General features: G+C 43.8%; 1 long non-coding RNA gene across 1 annotated transcript; it reads left to right on the forward strand.

The window, feature by feature from the left end:
* Window positions 1-2,593: 2,593 nt before the first annotated feature.
* On the forward strand, window positions 2,594-3,879 carry LOC135896648 (uncharacterized). Its single transcript, XR_010562765.2, has 3 exons — window positions 2,594-2,763; window positions 2,971-3,126; window positions 3,753-3,879. It is a non-coding gene; the product is annotated as an uncharacterized lncRNA (long non-coding RNA).
* The last annotated feature ends 9,072 nt before the right edge of the window (window positions 3,880-12,951 follow it).

A 12,951-nucleotide genomic window follows, 5' to 3' on the forward strand; every position in this document is an offset into this window, starting at 1 on the left:
TATGTGCTCTTGCGCTGTGCTACTTCGTTGGCGCATTCGGACGTGCGGCGGCTTGCGTTTTGTTTCCGTAGTTCGTGCGCTCGTTCTTCTACGGCTGTGGATTTTTCGTGCTTGTTCGCCCCGGAGATCACCCGGCTAATCGCCCCCGACTGAGCCACATAGAAGGTGACTGAGATTTGAGCAGTGTTTCGCATTGCCCTTGTTCGTTCATTGCAATGCGATTTGATAATTTACGGAAACAGAGGTACCATTCAGCAAAAAAAGGCGGGAAAGTGAGCACAGCGCCTGTGCGGCTCTGCTCGTTTTCATTGCTCGTATATGCTTCCGTTGCGAGAATCGGTTGTATATAGAGCTAGATTTGCGTTATAGAACTTGGAGTTTTCTCACGGTTTAATATCGCTGTGCATTTGCGGCGACGCAATCAGATCTGGCTGCGGTACGTGCCACCTAAAAACGGACATGTGCGCAGCGCTTTTTGGTACAAGGTTCGAGCACCGATTTAATTAGCCTTTTTAGGAGCGCTCGTGCTACGCCGTTTTGGAGGAAAACAAGAATGCGACGTGAAATCATCGTTCGCGCCACGCCGTCCAGTGACTACGTACGCGTGGTGTCAGCGCCCTCCTAGCAGCGCGGGATCGGTGACAGATGCATGCATGGCGTGCGAGGCAAATAGAAGGTACTGTACATACTCTGCTGCGCTGTCGCTTCAGGAGTGCCCCGCATTTCTATAAGGCCGTTGACGCGCCGTGCTGTCGCCGCCCGCGCTATATTAATATTAAATTGCAAGGGTGTGTGACATATATGACATAAAAACGGGTGGTGCACTCGAATGCGACGAAATCATGATGGATATATATGTACATGCCTTGCCAATTTAACCACGTGTGTTTTGTTCTCCACCATTTCGTGCGCGTTAGGTTCTTTTTGTCCTGTTCTACGTTCGACGTACGCCATCGCGTGCAAAGGGCTTCGCGCAAGCGCCTTACAATCACGGAAAAAGGCAGATTTCTGGGCATTCTAGGTTTGACAAATAAGAGGAAGCTTTAGCTCGGCGGCTCCTATCAAAACACAGGGGAAATGAGAAATAGTCTTTCTCAGCAACTAGTGTTCGAAATTTCATGAGGTTTGTCGCATTTAAGAGACAACGTTAAAATCCAGTGACTCTTGGTAGCGAACTTGTTTTTTTATTTATGTTGTCAATTTGTTAATAAAGATTTCTAAAAATCGTAAATTCTCAGACAGCTATACTATCATGTTTACAACTCTGTCACTCAGCAATGAAAAATGATATCACAGTTCTGTAAATTGCACCTTATAGTACATCTACAGCGAACAAGATTGGTATATTACACATGGCTTTAAAGAAACGACTAATATGTTAGTGGACATTGAAAAACCCTTGAAAACAATGTAATAAATTCACTTATAATATAAATTGACATATCAACTTTGTCCGCTTTAGACGATCTATTGGATGCAGTTTATACAGAACTGCGCGATATCAGTTCGTGGCTCAGAGCTACGACTTTCTAAACTTCGTTCATCTATTTTTCCAAACTTAAATTTTGAAAATTTCCTAAAAGAACTCTCCCGCTATATCAAAATTCCACTTGCAACAGTCACTAGAATTTAACTTTCTATCTCATGTGCAACAAGTGTCATTAAATTCGATCTAAGGGTAACCTCACAAAAGCATTTCTGTGTTTTACATGCATTTGAATAGGTGGTACCATAGTTGGGCCCGACCTAAGCTTACTCTTAAGGGGATCCAACTTTAAAAAAAATGTCATTGATTGAAACAGCAACTCCTTGCCACTTTGGTGACTCATTCATTTGAGAGGGAACGAGAGGCACGCGGCAAATGTGGCGTGTCGTCCTACTGTGGTTGCAGATTGCGTGTATGCATTATCGACAAGATATCATAAATGTCTAGAAGTAAATACTTAAGTCCGATTTTTGCTGTGAATTAGCACAGTATATATAAAGAGGGCACATCAAAGGGCAGCGCATTCTTATGCATGAAATAACACTTTGGCACACGCTTGTAACAGTGCTTTCTCTGTGGAGCATTTCTGTGGAAAACTTTCTTTGAAAGGAAGCACACCTTAGTAGCGGATAGACCCATAAAAACATCTAAAACTTATTTTATAGAAAGAAGCTGCCTTTATATGTGACCAAAACAATTGAATGGATGTCCAGAAACAGTTTTCAAAATTATGCAAGGGATTAAAAATAAAATAAGTATCTGCCCACCTTACACTGCCAGTGGCACAAACAGCCACATTTTAATACCTTCAATCATTTATTTATATCCATCCATTTATGTGAGCTTAAAGCCAATCAATGTAACCCTTTGGTCGTTGCTTTTGGTGCGTCATGACTTCACATTTTAATACTGGCGTCTGTTTTTTTTTTCAGATTCAAAAGCCATGACCTGACGGAAGGTTATCGACGCTTGATGCACACTTGAGGAAGTGAAGATTATTGGCCATCGAGGTTTGTTGAATGGAGTTCACATACCCTAAAACTTCACTGTGTGAAAATATGTCATTACAGTATGTGTTCTTTCTTAAGATACCTTGAAGGCAGCCTTTCAAAAGCTGAATGAGTCACTGGACACATCTGATTTGAGGCAGTCTGACCCGGATGAACAACGGAGAACAAGAAATCTGAGAAAGCGTCGAATAATTTACGAGTCCTCGGACACGGATGATGTTGATGAGGTAATGGAAGGGGGAACACAGCCATCATGTCACACTAAAGGTAATGTTTGTCTATTTACTTTTTGATATAATATGCAACTTGTCTTTTGAAATATTGCAGCCCATTGCATTTCTTTTGAATGGGACTGCTGTTGTTTTACAATCACAATTACAGTATCTATAACATATCCATCAAATATGTAGCGTCTTTATATTTTTGTTCAGGCATTTATTCACATTGTTTATGTTGAGTCAGCTTTATTAACAGCTTCCATGTTGCCACCTGCACCGAAACCACAATCAATCGCCCCGTGCTCAAGTGCTGTGGTACTGACATGCCCAAATGAGAGTTCACCTAGCACACCGCCAGTGACCAGAGGACTATTTGAGCTGTCTACCTCCTCTTCAATTGCATTGCAGTCAGGTACAGCAGTATGCAATTATTAAAAAATGCATGCAAGTGCAAGGTTTTAACATTTTTTCACCCAGTGTTATTTAGAGCAGGTTTACTCACAGTAATTTTTGAATATGTTGCTTTTAGTAATGGTGACCAATGTAGATCAAAAAAGCAAATTTATTTCTCGTAGAGAGAAAAGGAGCCTTCTTAAGGCATAGATTCTTCTTATTCAGGACTGATACTTGGCCCAAACTTAACGAATCAAAACCTTTATCATCAGTATACCTATGTTATTGGTCTCTACTTTTTTCACTACCGTGACTGCATGTTTGTACTTCCTGCAGCAGTGGGTACGAGAAACATCGGTAATATTGTCTAATTGCCAGCACAGCTGTTGCACTGAAATGCACTGGCCAGCAGAAACTGAGCAAACGTGTGATGAGGGGAGGAACCTTCGATCTTATTGAACTAAGTTAAATTGCACAGCTGACCTTGTAATTCTGAGCAACTTACATCTATGGAAAAATTGTGCAACGTTACATTTTTTCCAAACATTCCAGGTTTTCAAAATAAAGAATGTGGTCTAGTGTGCAGCTGTCATTATACGCACAATTTTTTATGTTCTTGCGACAAACTATACTTACCAACTCCAGAGAGTGCGTGTTCATCTCCCGACTTCATGTCACTGGGCCCAAGACCTGCTCAGCACCGTATGCTGACGCCATGTCAAACACCCAGGGCTGGTCGCTCGCAGCAGTACACACCATGTTCTGACACAGGTACTACGAACATGAATGACTATCTCTGCATTCTAAATTTGTTCAACTGATACAGTGTGTCTTTCACCTCTGTTTGGCTGCTAGGAACCATCAACACTAACATAGTTTAAACTAAAATTTCTGGTTTCCTCCGGTTTGCACAGCTGCAAACACTTGGGCTCTACTGTCAGGTTACGAGGGGTGTGCAAATATTCAATATTTATAATGCAATTCGAATAGCATCTGCTGTTTGATTCGAAGCTCACTATTCAGAATTGTTGAGTATTTGTTTCTCTTCGCATATCAGGGGACTAACAACACTTGCCACCATCCCATAGGAATAAACACAAATGCAAGTGGAGACTTTTTAATGATTAGGCTGCGAGGGAGCAGGAGCTGCTATGCCGAATTACCAAATTTTGCCACTGTAGTGCTATTGAACTAGCTAATTAAGTGACATATCTCAAAAACTTATTTTACAAATGAGTTGGTTTTTTTATAACAAAAGTGATTAAGGCCTGTTTTGAGATTGCTTGGTTAAAACTCGTTGCCTAAAAATATAAGCGGACGAAAGTTTTTATTTCTAGCGGTAGAAGCATTTCCTGCCACCATGTAAATGAGCTGTCATTTGCTTATTGCAGTGGTTCTTGCATTTTCAAAACATGCGCTGCATTTCTTTCTTGTTGAAATTCATTATTGTTATACAATAACTTCATGTTGCTGTGGTCACTGCCTTTCCTTAATTGCAGGAAGCTTTTGCCCATCTCCTGTCACTCCGTATGCTTCTACCTCACGAGATCCAGTTCCTTCTAGCCAAGGTATGGCGAAACTAACATTTTTGTGCAGAGAGGTACTCAGCATTGATAGTAAAGTGGCTAAGCCTCCTGTATTTGGCTGAACATTGTGTCTCTATCAGGGACCTGATGCCTGTGCTTTAAATTAGGCTACAAGTGATGCTAGCATAAGTCCTTCTAAGCTCTATGATCTATAGGCTAAAAGTATGTTTAAACCAATCCAGTTAGCATTTTTTGTCAATTTGTCTAGTTCTCTAAAAGGGCTATGAATTGGGCTACTTGGTGTGCATTCATTTTTTTCGTGTGCTACGTACAGTACGACACAACAGGACGACAAGATGGCAGTCGTCGCTAAAGAAAAAGTTAATATAACCAGGGAAATTCTAGAGGCTTTAGAAATAGAAGAAAAAGACAACTGCATGAGCACCCTTTAATCATGCTAACAAAAGCCGAAATCACTTGCGCAATGAATGCATACACACACAGAATGTACTTATATCATCATAACCACAAACGTGAGAACGCGATCTGAGTGTAGCTGCTGTAATCATAGTTCACGCAGTCACAATACTTCGTTGTCTGCTTTAAGATAATGTGGTATGATCTGACGATACACCAGTTGATAGTTTACGCTTCCGTGTGTTACTTCGTGTCCGCTTCATATTCAGTGTCTGGTTTGTCCCTGTTGCATCGTCCTGTACATAGCGCAAGAAAAAATAAATGTTGGCTAGTTGTAACCACCATTGTTAATATAATTAGGCGAAAATATTTGCGGTTTGAGTCAGATTTTCACTGCTTATAGTTTATTAATATATGTACAATACCTAATTTTGTTCCTTTTCTAACAACTAGATGATCATATTCTGTTAACATCTCATGAAACATATATTTAGTAGTTTGTTTTATGAGTGCTTGTAACTTACTCTTGTTCAGAGTTTTCCCTTTCTATTTGACCGATTAGACCCGACATTCTCTTGCCCTTCTGCTTGAATGAGGTTTTCACAGAAACCTAAATATTATTTATATACTTGTACATCTTATATATAAAACGATGATACCATTAGTCTAACATGCGCAGATATTGTTTACAGAAGAAGCAGCCGTTGCCCCACACTTCAGGAAATATTTGATCTTGTACAATAGCTTCACATGAGACAGCTTGGTACGAATCAGATTAAATGCAGTGCTTGATAGAGCAAACACTGATACTTCCGTGTGTTGTTAAAGGGACTAACGCCAAATTTCATGCCTAGAACTTAGCCTTGCTGGGAAACCCTGATTACTTTGTTTCATGAACATGAATGCGTTTCGAATGGAAAAATTGCAAGGGGTTTGAAAATATTGCATTTTAGCCATGTGAAATATTGCCTGGGTAGCCAAAGCTTGCGTGATCTAGCTACATCGAAGCAGTACAAATATCTGTAAAAGCTGTTTTCTTGGAGAATTAGGAATTTTGCAAGGTGGAAAAGTTAAACTATAGACCTTATCAAGCAAGGATGGCATGTGCAAGCTGACGCGGTGCTGCTTGAATGTGTTGCCCTTGTGTGCTGTGGAACGGTCTGGACATGTTTTAGATTGTTTTCCGCGAACTTTAAGTGATGTCAATTCACATGAGGGCATTGGGAAACCACTGTGTGGCCTTTCAGTGCAGTTGTAACCACAGTGTGCGGGAATTTCTCTTGGCTGCATATATGCTTGCGACGTGCATCAGCAGCTTAGGTATGCACGTGCTGCTAACTATTTTCGCAGTATCGGTTTCCGTTTGACGAGGAGTAGCGATGTCTGAATGGCCATTGTGGATTGGAAAATTTTCTCATTGTGATCACTTGTTGTGGTAACTAAAACAGAAAAGAGTGCTCGTGTATGGCCAACCCAGTGTGACCCGGAAGCGCCAATCGTGATAAAATATTTGCATTGGTCACCGGCATAGTTCTCACGCATTTCAAGTCCAGTAGACTTGAAATCACCATGCTATATCTACACGAGCCTCCTGTATGGCGTTACTCAACACAGCGATCACTGCGGTTGGTAAACCAGCATGATGCATATAGCTTTGTGCGTCGGAATTGCCTTTTAGCCGTGTAAAGGAGTAATGTCCAAAGGGGATCGCACAGAAAGAATCTGGCGGCTATTTGGGTGGACGCAATTTCCCTAAGACGAGTGAGGTGTCGTAGAGGATGGGATGAACAAAGACAAAAAAAAAAGACCTGTTCTCATCTTCCTCTTCCACGAGAAAAAAAAAGAAAGGGGGCTAACGTCGCAATAAGATCTTGCATGGTCATGCCGCATGCTTGGATCATGTGCTACAAGGAACAACCACATCTATAACCCAGCAACTACCGCTGCTTCGGACGCTCGCGCAGTCTACAGATGAGCATTCGACAAGTGTAATTCACTATATACGGCATGCTGTTATTACCAACAACAACTGTGTTATTCGCGGGCAGAAGCCTTGTCCAACAAACAAGGTAGTCCCGCAATGTATCTGCAGGTAACACTTCGAACGCTTGTCAAAGTAAACAGTACAACAAGAATGGCATTTTACAAGAACTGAGGCCTGAACACTTACTGCTTTTGTAACATTTAATGACAACTTTTCACTACAGAAGGTTAGCTTGTGTCAGTTCGCAGGAGTTTCTTTACTGGTTTAAAGATATAGTAATTTAAGAGATAAAATGTTTTTAACGCGATAGCGTTAAGGAGCTCGTGTCGCAGAAAAGCCGGTGTCGTCGGTGTCGGGTGTCGGCGTCCGCGTCCGCGGCGTTGACCATGAGCGATAAATCACGGCAGGCACTTCATAAATAAAAAGCAACTTCCAAGATTGGCCCGGTTGGAATCGAACCAGGGTCTCTGGAGTGTGATACGGAGACGCTACCACTCAGCCACGCGTTCGATGCTTCCAAGCGGTACAAACGCGCCTCTAGTGAATGCGGTGTTGCCTTCGAAACGAGCCGTGGAAAGTTATACTGCGGTGTATATCGGTAATTATGAACATGTAACGTACGGAAGTCGCAATTACACGAGTTGCGAAGTGCGTTTCCGCTGCATTCCTTCTGCGCTTTCCGCACACGCAGAGCCATCTTGCGGCAAACACAGAAGACCCCCTCCTCTCAATGTACGGCGCTGCCCCGACAGGAGGCGCGCCGCGCGCGCATTGGGACCGCTGCCAGGCACTTCGCGGTCCCGACTCCCTCTCCCCTGACGACGCTTCGCCGTGCTCCCGGTTGCAGAATCAAGCGCCGTTCCTTTCTTTAGATTACTATCTATCTCTCTGCCCGTGCCGATCACGACGTTTGGCTGGCGTAGATCGTTTGCCCTCCGAGACACCGAGTTCTTTGGTTCGTTCCGTTCGCTCAGGCACACGTTTCGTTGCCGCGCCGAACGCTGCGTTGCTCGACGCTCACCGCGTGATAGGTGGGCGCTAAGTCCGATGCGGGGCGCATCGTAAGTGATCGCTGTGCCGTAGCGCATTGTCTTATACCCCTTGGCGGGTCGACGGGAACGCTGTCGCGTCCCACTCTTGAAGGCGAAGCTTAAGCGTCCTCCAATTTTTTCCTATCATTGCAAGATTTTCTTGCAATGACTAAATTCAAGGTGTAGTTTAAACGTTTGTCAGACCATTTAAACATAACACAAGAGTTCTTCACTGAACTTCTATTTGGATAGTAGTTATCTGGACACTCCAAGTGCATTTATGCCGTCGACGTCGCCGTGAGGTTCCGTATAAAACCCAACGGCGATAAAACCGTCGCTGCGCGCTGTGTGTGCGAGTGAAAGCGTGCGAGGCTGAGCCGCCAACCGCGGCTTATTCTCGAGCATGCGAGAGAGGCAAGTGGCCGGAAGCGCGTGGACTTAGTTCACTCGCGGTACACAGGGAGGAGGAGTCGGTAGAGGGGGGCGGGGTGCGTTCTGCTTTCGTGGCTGCTGCTGACGGAGCTACCGCGTGGGTACTGTACCTTGAAAGCGATCTGCTTTGTGGCCGAAGTGTGCGCCCGCGGTGCCTCATCTTCAAAGCAATCTGCGATGGGTACGAAGTGCATACGCCGAGTTCTGGTAGCTTAGTATGCGCTGTGCTTTCGGCGTTCGCGTTGAAGCGAGACAAGCGACCGGGCGAAGGTCAATTTGCCTGCTGCTGCTGGCGTGCTTTCCAGGTTTTGACGAGTTTCCGCGGTCATCAAGCGAGATGTGTTCATGTTTACCTGTACGCGCGTGACGCCGTTCTTGTTTACTTAGTAAGCGAACATTTACAACTTTATAAAGATGATAAAACTACTATCCTTACTTCGGATAGCTGTCTACTAATTTGCTATCGCAATCGATGCTTCGCCTTTTGGGCGAAACGGCAACTTTTTCTTATTCATGTATTGCATTTCGTGTTGCAGGTAGGCTATTTCTCTATGAAAGGTGGCAGCGATGCAAAAGACGGAGCTCGCAGGGTGCTCCGACAAATAGTCTCCAAGACAGTTGCACTGCAGTGCAGCTGGGCCGGCTTCTGAGGGAAAAAATTTCCATTCAACAGCCTCACAAATGTACTGCATCTTTTGCTTGGTAAGCATCAACGTAAAACAAATAGTACTTTGTCTTCTACTGCGACTTTCAATATTTCCCCCATTACGAGATTTAGTGTTGTATATACTTCTCTATGCTATGGTGTTGCAGTTACAGTTTAGATAAAATATTTGACCATGATCAGTATATAACAGACACTCCATTACTGATGTTTGTTTGGCAGCACGTGCTATAGGTGCTGTTTTGCTCAGTTTTCAACAGTGGCTGGCCTCCTGAATACTGCATAGTTGTGCCATCTGGAGTAACCGAGTCGAGAAGGTTGAAACACAGTTTCGCCACAATCATTGCTTCCCCAGTTCAGAGTTGTATCACTTTGGTTTGTGTTGGATGAACTTTCCTATTTTTTAAGCTCATAATGAAAGCAGGCACGCAATCTTATGGTTTACAACTGAGCTACACAACTAAGGTACAGGTTGCTTAGGGGAAGATAGAAAAGTTTACCATAAAAACAATGTGTTTCAAAATTTTCAGAAGACAGATTTATGCATTTAGGTGTGTAATTTTAAGGCGAAGCCTTAGGTGTCTTTGTTGGCTGTGACATTGAAGAAAAGTGGCCAGCACCACAAAAAATGCTTGAATTGACGTCACATTTCTCGGGAGGTTCCTGTAAACAAAGCAAATCGGTGGCTTTGAAAAAAAAATTGGTACGTTTCGGTCTCGATTGGGTATCAAACCCGGGCACACCGGGGTGCGAGACAAGCACGCTTCCCTGAAGCCACTGCCGCTCCACTGTTCTAGCTTACTAAATGTATGCCTAGTGCGTGCCTGAGTTCATACGTCCCGTGGCAGCCATCTTGCTGTCTAACGGTGTGGCCTAGTTCATGCAATAGCATACAGCACTTTAGGTACTACGTTAAGTGTTCATATGTGGCGTTAAGGAGGTCGCCTTAGTGCCACACCTGTACTTCCCATTGCGGCTCGTTATGTCTTACAAAGAAGTCTAGCCCTGATTGTATAACTTGATGCATCACCAATGGTCTTACAAAGAAGTTCAACCCCAACTGTATAATTTAATGTATTACCAAATGTGCAGCAGGCTTTTGCCTTCTTGTGTTACAAGAGCGTAACACCTGCCGAACTCTTTTTCACAGGTGCAACAGGTGCCCTCCTCGGCACGACTGATGCAGCTGTTGCGGACGCCACCAAAAGGTGGCTGATGTTTGCTGCGGAGCAGGAGGGAGGCCGGACACACAGACGGCGCGTCACCTTGTTGAGGCAATCCGACACAAGCCAAGACAGCACCTCGTAATCTCTACAGTTTGATGTAGCCTCTTTTTTAAAACAGTTCTGCTACATGTTATTCCACATATCATGGGTGTAAAGCTTTCCCAGCGTGGCGCACAGCTTTCCCAGCGTGGTGCACAGCTTTCCCAGCGTGGCGCACAGCGTCAACAATGCACAAGCAACTTCAGTGCCTTTGCTTGCAACGATGTCCCGGTAGCACTCCCCGGCAAACAGTATTGCAAATTTTGCGAGAACTGGGTGGACTTGAAACCTATCCTTCAAGTTGATAACAAGTTTATCAACAAAAGCTTCTCTGGTTCCCTGCATTCAAACTTCAAATTCTGATATGACTGACAATGTAATATCATTGCTGGCACACAATTCTTTAAGGTTTGTCTTGAGGTCTTTCTGTGCTTCCAGCATGGTTATTGTAGATGTTATCACGTCCTGCAAGAGATCAACATGCAGCGACCTTGCTTGGAGGGCTTTGATAGCCTCTCAGTCAATGAGACATCACACATAATCAAAAGTGTGCCTACAAATCTGCCACTTAAGTTAAGCTTTGGCAGCCCAGCTGTCTTATTTTCACCCCTCTCTTCTGTTTCTCGTGAGAGACTTGCTGTGATGGCTTGCAGATTATTTTGGACAGCAGCACACGACCCTCGAACACTAAGCCAGCGTGTGGCAGATGGCTCAGTAATCTTTTAGCCCACTGATTGACTGATGTGTTCAAATGCGCCTTTTTAAAATGATGTAACAGCTTATTCATTCACGTAATTGCATTCACCCTTTCTTCTTTTGTGTGACATCTCATTTTTACACAGCTGAATGATGTAATGTGGTTCGGCCACCTAAAAGAGAGCATTAGCTATGCCTTCTGTGTCCCGCGCCTTGATATGTGCAATAACTTTTGTGATATAGTTTACTGCAGTAGCTATTAAGCAACTTGATATATTGACTGATGTGTTCAAATATCCGTTTTTAAAATGTTGTAACAGTTTATTTGTTCACATAATTGTGTTCCACCCTTTCCTTTTTTGTGATATTTCATTCTTGGACAGCCGAATGATGTGTGGTTCGACCATCTGTGTCCCTTCTTAGCTTGATATGTGCAGTCATTTTCTGTAGTTTACTGCTGTCCCTGTTAAGGAACTGGATATATTCACTCATGTGTTCAAATATGCATTTTTAAAATGATGTAACAGTTTATTTGTTCACATAATTGTATTCCACGCTTTCCTTTTTTGTAATATTTCATTTTTAGACAGCCGAACGGTGTGTGGTTCGACCATCTGTGTCCCTTGTTGGCTTGATATGTGCAATCATTTTCTGTGATATAGGTCACTGCTGTGTTCAATTCTGCCTTTTAAAAAAATTATGTGACAGTTCATTTGTTCACGTAGTTGTGTATTCTATGCTTTCTTTGTGTTTAGACATGTTCCATCTTATGCTACTGTATTCTTCAGTGCAAAATAAAAATGAAACACCGAAAATGTTTGTGTTGTGACATGTTTGGTGTAGTACAGATAAAAATCTACAAAAAAGTATCAGGGAATTTATATGTAGCCAAGACAAAAAACTCAAAAATTGGGGATAGAAATTGCACTGGCCAAAATGCTTGGCTTCCATAGCAAGAATATGCTTGGCTGTTGCATGGTGTTCCACTGCAGTACCAGCTATGGCAAGAGGTGTTTCCAATCGTTGGCCATGCATGGCCTTCCATTTCTTGGCCAATGGTAGGCTTGTCACTCCAGCCACGCACAGACCTTGTTTGGCCTACAATAACTTTCCAATGATGGACAGCTTGGCCAATGATGATTTACCATGGTTGGTTCTAGCAAATTTTGCTGGTAGGGAGGTGAGGTGGGCGCTTTCCAGGGCTTCTGCTACCTGAGGCGAGCTCAGTAGCTGGAGCTAGGGCGCGGCTACCACGGCTACGTCGGCTATAGTGGCTGTCGTCACAGTCACTACAAGAGGTGATCAGTAGCTGGAGCTACTGCCCGGCTACCACGGCTACATGAGCTACCGTGGCTGTCAACACAGTCGCTGTTATAGGTGAGCAGCAGCTGGAGCTACCGCGGCTATATCACAGTTGCTGCTAGAGGTGAGCGGTAGCTGGAGCTACTGCTCGACTACAATGGCTAGGTCGGCTACCGTGGCTGTCATTACAGTCGCTGCTGGAGGTGAGCAGTGGCTGGAGCTACTGCGCGGCCACCACGGCTATGGCGGCTACCATAGCCACCATTAACGCCTTCAGTGAGAGTATGAAGGATTTCAAATTAACAACGGAAGCGCCCACTAATGACCGTTTAAGGTTTTCAAACATTGAAATTGTTTTTATACTCATCACGTGTGCTGGAGCTACTCGCCTCGCTCAATGAAAGGGCTTCTCTTTTCGTCTGCACACTCCAAACTCGTAAAACGAGGCATCGCTTAGGCATGTTTGGGAGCACTCTGTTGAACGGAGCTTTTCAGCGCAAGTCAACAGACTAACATCAGCACGCCAC

Source organism: Dermacentor albipictus, chromosome 8, assembly GCF_038994185.2.
Source record: "Dermacentor albipictus isolate Rhodes 1998 colony chromosome 8, USDA_Dalb.pri_finalv2, whole genome shotgun sequence".
Lineage (NCBI taxonomy): Eukaryota > Metazoa > Arthropoda > Arachnida > Ixodida > Ixodidae > Dermacentor > Dermacentor albipictus.